General features: G+C 40.8%; 1 protein-coding gene across 13 annotated transcripts in view; it reads right to left on the reverse strand.

The window, feature by feature from the left end:
- The window catches only part of KLF12 (Kruppel like factor 12), a 371,797-nt gene extending 365,814 nt beyond the window's left edge, over positions 1 to 5,983 (reverse strand). For 5 of the 13 annotated variants that reach the window (XM_015590862.2, XM_015590864.2, XM_015590859.2 and 2 more), the window contains exon 1: positions 5,751 to 5,981. The gene's annotated coding sequence lies outside the window, so the exon portion shown is untranslated. Of the gene's footprint in view, positions 1 to 5,511; positions 5,717 to 5,750 lie in introns of those variants that run through there. The other 8 variants (XM_025048178.1, XM_025048177.1, XM_025048179.1 and 5 more) reach the window with 4 other exon arrangements.
- Between the last annotated feature and the right edge of the window lie 17 nt (positions 5,984 to 6,000).

Below are 6,000 nucleotides of genomic sequence, written 5' to 3' on the forward strand. Positions count from 1 at the left end.
TCAGATACTTTACCTGCATTATATGTTAATAGCAACTTTTAAACCAGCTACATAGAAACTTTATAGAGTGACTTTCTCAAGGTCACAGAGCAAATCTCTGGTGAGACAGAAATGGAATTCATGACCTTTGACTGCTAGAAGTTTTCTACCCACACTCGGAAATTCCTTCTCCATCACTGTAATTTATATGCTCACTTTGAGAAGCTGGAAAGTTCATCCCTTTTAGGCCAGGGGGTAGGGAATGGGAAATGGTTTTCTGTCAAATCAGTTGCCACACCAGTACTTCACAATATTACAAAGTCATTTCTACCCACATTATCACATTTTACCCACACCACAGCCCTACAAACTACATTTTATTCTCCCCATTTCACAGACTCAGAGAGGTTAAGAAATTTGACCAAGGTCACCCAGAGTTAGTAAGCAAAAGAGCACTGACTCAAATTGTGGTATTTCTGACACTAGAATCAGTCCTGATTCCAGGATGTATAATCTTAGCAGACACCTAATTATGAAATGAAGGATTTCTCTACAGTAGTTTATTCATTTTTTACAATAATCCATCTTTGTTGCCATTTAAGTTTATTGGTTTTTATTTGGGGCAGTGTTGTTTTCATGTTTTGTTATGAGTTTGCTTCTTAATCTCAAAAATAAAGTGAGAATAGTATTACTAAACATAGAATTTGAAAAAACAGACTGTGTTTTTCCTCTTTTTAATACAAGTGTGTGTGGAAGGCTTTTTACTATAATTCTTGATCATAATGTACATGGTGTGGGATGTACCAATATAGATAAAAAATATAAAAACATAAGTATTATATATATACACAACACATAAGCAAAATAGTGAACATATGTATAAATAGTATATGCATACAGAAGGTGCCATAAATTAGCGTGAAAAGCTATATGCACTTGTCCTCCCTTATATATGGTTTCACTCTCCAAGGTTTCAGTACCTGAGGTCAATCACGGTCTGAAAACATCACATGGAAAATTTCAGAAATAAACGATTCATGTTTTAAACTGTGCGCCATTCTGAGTGACCTGATGAAATTTCAAGACATCCAGCTCCATCCTGTCCAGGACTTGAATCATGCCTTTGTCCAGCGTATATCCACGCTGCATATGCTCCCCATCCATTAGTCACTTAGTTGCCCTCTTGGATATCAGATTGACTGTTACAGTATGGCAGTGCTTGTGCTCAAGTATCCCTCATTTTTTAATAATGGCCACAAAGCACAAGGGCAGTGATGCTGGTAATTCGGATATACCAAAGAGAAGCTATAAAGTATTCCTTTAAGTGAAAAGGTGTATTTACAGCAAAAAAAACATAGTATATATACTGTTCTGTACCATCCATGGTTTCAGGCATCCATTGGGGTCTTGGAACACAACCCCTGTAGATGAGGGGGGCTACTAGATACTGATAAGCATGGTGAATGTAGCACTTGGAACACAATTCCAGGATATCTAGGCCAGCAACTAGTAATAGTGGGAGCTTCTGCAGCCTCTGATGGGGATAGGAAAACCATCCCAAAGCTTCCATTTTTTTCCCCTCTCACCTTCTCTGCAGCAATATAGCAACCAATGGCTTTCTATTAGCCCATGAGTACCTCAATAGCAATACTGTTTGGACTAGTCCAATTATTACACTAAACGTTTTAGAATAAATACCATGAAATGAGCAAAAAATAAAATAAAAGTATGACTTGAGGGGTGGGGGGAGTTTACAGGAAGAAAGACCATACCAGAGCAGAATTTCTTGGGTGAATATCCTATAATCTACCGCCAGACCAAAACAAATTTTTATGGAGCAATATGACTACTCAAGTAGCCACTTTTATGACAATAAACACCCAAAACCGAAAAATCCTTTTGTAACATAATTACTGAGAATATATAGAGAAAGCAACCATTTAATCCACAGCATGTGTTCTTGACCACAGAACTCAAAGGCTGACTTCAAGATGGGGTGTGGCTGGTCTAGGCCCTGAAAATGATTCTGGCCAGCTGAAGTGAAGCAGTCCTCTGGACAGGCTTGGGAGCTAGAAACCAAGCACGTCTCATGGAGCTTAAGACTGCTGACCCTCTGGGCACAGGGCAAGGCCCAACCGTTTACTCGCTTTTTGATTTTGGGAGCTGTGGTTGTAATGGATGAGTTAAGGCTGTGGTTACAGGGTGTTGCCAGTGATTTAATTTTAATATTTTTACTCTTACATTTTGTACATACTTAAGACTGAAAGCTGTACATAACTTGAAGGCTGAAAAGCAAATAAATGTGAATTTTGAAACAAAATAAATGAGCAGTGGGCAAAAATATAGGTATTTCCACTCTACTAGCATATGGTATTTTCAAAATGTAAATGTTAGAGGTAAGCACTGAAACTTATTTTAGGAATTATTTACAAAAATGAAAGTTATTTTCTAAAAGGAAAAGATATCCATGGTGTCCATTCTGAATGAAACTGGGAATTTTTAGCTCTTGCTCATTAATCAATACAGAAGTATAAATTGGGAGATTTATTTAACTAAAAAATGAATAACTTTTCAATTGAGTGTGTCATCTCTAGTGTTGTAGAACATAACTATTCTGTATTAATACACAAATCATCTACATCTAGATTTATGAGTGTGACATTAAGATTGTTTTACAATATAAAGAAAACAAACCATTTGACACCCCCATTTCAATATGGTTATTCTAATGTTAATTTGCATAAATATGAAACTCCACATTTCCCATTTTGTACAATGATGAAAATGTCCAGGGCCTTTATATATTCAACTATTTAATCACCTCACTGAGAAGGTTACTCAAAACTAGATTAACCAACACTGGCTTGAGTTCAAAATGCCCTCAGTATAGGCCCAGAAGGTGTCTAAAAATATATATATGTAATTAAGATCAAATTATTTTAATAAGTTGATTACAGCCTGCTTGATGATCTAACATCTAAAACTCACTCTGAGTCTGTTCGAGTCCATGTTTACCTTTCACAGAAGGACGGGAAGTAATCCCTGAGGGACATACATATTTTTTAAATGACCAGAACATTATTTGCAATTAGATGCCTGATCGTGCTCTTAAGAATGACCATCGAGCATCCTGATTTGTTCTTCCTTTGGCCAGGGGAGAGTGAGCACACCAGTGTTTGCAGTCCCTCCCCTTTCTGTACACACATAGGCTGCAGCTGTAGTAAACAACAACCAGCCAAGAGTTGCTAAGGTCAAGGTCTCAAATGCTATATATCAGGACTGGTTTTCTCCCAGATGACATTCAGTTGTTAAAACAGAACTTTGTGGAGAAAAAAATATTAAAGGCTCACTAGCACAACGATTTTCATTCAATAAACAGTAATACAAAGCATTCCAAAATAAAGTTTAGCTAACGAGAGTTTCTTTTAAATATGCATTTTTAAGTAATAAATAACTGAAGCACTTGAAAAATAAACAGGAACACCTTCAAGAATGTTTTGTTTACTGGTCACAGCTATATTAGTTACACAGTTTTAGTTCATAAATTATGAAAATTTCATGTGGAAACATTCCAAATTTTACCAGCTTAAGAATGCTTCATAAGAGTTATGGATTAGAAGGTAGACTAATAAACCCCTTTCCTAAACACATTACAAATTTCTGCCAATTCTCATATGCTCAAATTGGTCTCTCCCCAACTCATAGGAGCTTGATATACTCCAGGTAGTCTCCACATTGACCACGCTGCAGCAATGAATAGAACTTATGCAACTGAAATATTTGCCCTTCAATATCCTATTTCTACTAAGCTTCTCCAGTTAAACATTTTCTAGCCCAACAGTATACCTCTTTTTCCATAACCAATTTCTAGGTGGTTTCTAAAAATGTAAACATTTGAATGAGATTTGCAAATAGCACAATCGGGCTTTGGGGGGGCGGGGGGGACTGTTTTAATGAATGCTAATTCCAAAGAGCATTTCTTAGAAGATGATATGCACCCACTCTTCAAAGTGACCACCCCTGTCCCCATCACATGCTGCTGCCTGTAAAAAGACACCAAATTTATTTCAGAGCATTTACTTATCTAAACAACTCTATCCTCCAGTAAGAAAAGGGCAAGGAGGCGGCTAGGTGGATTTGCAGAATGACGTGTACTTGATTGGCAGATGTCTACCGAAGCCACTAGATGCACATGCACCAAATGTAAATAGAGCTGCTCATCTCCCTGGTGTTACAGAGAAAGTGAGAGAATATTAAAGCTGATTTAAAATAAAGCATCCGAGTGCTCCGCTGAGAATTCTATTAGCCAGTGGAATTGCTTCAAACAATCCATATAGAACCATACTTAAACCATCTGTACAGTTAAATTAGAGAGCTGACAATATTAACCACACAAACTGTTTATCCAGATTACACATTCCGTTGTACTAATACTCTTTAACTCTTTAACTCAAAGTCAGCTTTTATCAGCTGAATTAAGGCTATTACTATTAAAGTATGCAAAACTCGAAGCGCAGGGTGAAGGGGGTTGGGAAGCTACAGGGCATAAAACAAAGGAATTGGTACTTTTTCCAAGATTTGCTTCAAATACACTTTCGAAACAGAACTGTTGAGTGCACCCCACCCTTTTCCTCAAAGATAAAAGTTTTCGAAGTTCTAACAGGCAGTTCTCAACCCAACAAAAGCAGGATTGATTCTCCCCAAAGAGAAGCATCTAACTAGGACACGAGTAATGTCGCGGAGGTCAAGTCCGAGTCCTGAGAGCGAGCTTCTTAGGCAAGAAGTGGCTCCCAGAGCGGCTAGGCGGACTTCCCGGCCAGGGTGGACGTGCAAAGTTGGCCCTTGTCAACTCCAGCCAGGTCCCTTGTAATTGAAAATAACAGCCACGGGGCAGCCCCTGGCTACTTCCATGGACCAGGCACTGTAGCAAGTGACAGTTACACATCATTACGACCAGAGACAATACTGAATGTAGCACCAGGACCACTATTCATGCCAGCAGTGTCATCTCCGCCTTAACCCTTTCCCCTCCACTCTCCAGCGCACACCCAGAGCCCACACAGCCCCGGTGCGGCAGCTTTTCACCGAACTCGCTTTATTCCTGGGGGCAAACTACTTCCACAAGCCCTCGCCCCCAAATTCAGCCCTAGTGTTTTATTTCTCATCCTTAGCAACTGTCTGGCAAACACTGCAACCAACAATTCCATTAGGGGTAGAAAAACATTTGCTTAATTCACGTTACTTGTTAAGTTCTTTTAAAAAATAGCGGGGTGGGGGCTCCTTCTTTCTTCTCCAAGAATCCGACGGGCGATACTTGCTTTGCAATATCATAGCCCTCCCTCGGCCCCCTCCTGCTTCCCAACACTTTCCCCCTTTAAGAACACAGACCAACCAAAATGATTTAACTTGAGCAGATGACAGAAGGAAAATAAAACATGTTAAGAGAATACGGTCTGATTTGGGATGGCAAAAAAAAAAAAGAGAGAGAGGAGGGGGTTGTTTATTTTGATAAGAAACGGAATCGGCACAGACCTGAACAGAAGCTGCAGAGCAGGAGAAATTGTTTTCTTTCCCTTACACAGTCCCCCTCTCTCTCTCCCTTTCTCTCTCACACACGCGCGCGCACACTCACTCGCACACACGGCGTCACCCGCGCACACTCACACGCACACTCGCACACGCACAGGCAGAGCCTCTCAGCTGCTCTCTGCAGTTCTCAGGAAATGAATGGGGGGCAACCCAGGGAACTGTTGTACTTGCAAATGACTTACCCGGATCACATGATGCACTAAATGTAGGGTGGGCCGGTGGGTGGAGGCTGCCGAGACGCGAGCCCGGGTCTAGCGTGGGGAGCCTCGCCAGGCCCGCATCGAATTACCCCGGGGCCCAGGCGAGGGGTTTGCAAGACGCGGCTTCTCCTCCCTTGCAGCCCGCAGCTCAGGAAATCGGAGAGGCGCGGGGGGGTGGGGCGGGGCGGGTGAGCTGGGGGGTGAAAACACCAAACCCCCAAACAAAAGAGCT

The sequence above is a fragment of the Pteropus alecto genome, unplaced genomic scaffold (assembly GCF_000325575.1).
Source record: "Pteropus alecto unplaced genomic scaffold, ASM32557v1 scaffold72, whole genome shotgun sequence".
Lineage (NCBI taxonomy): Eukaryota > Metazoa > Chordata > Mammalia > Chiroptera > Pteropodidae > Pteropus > Pteropus alecto.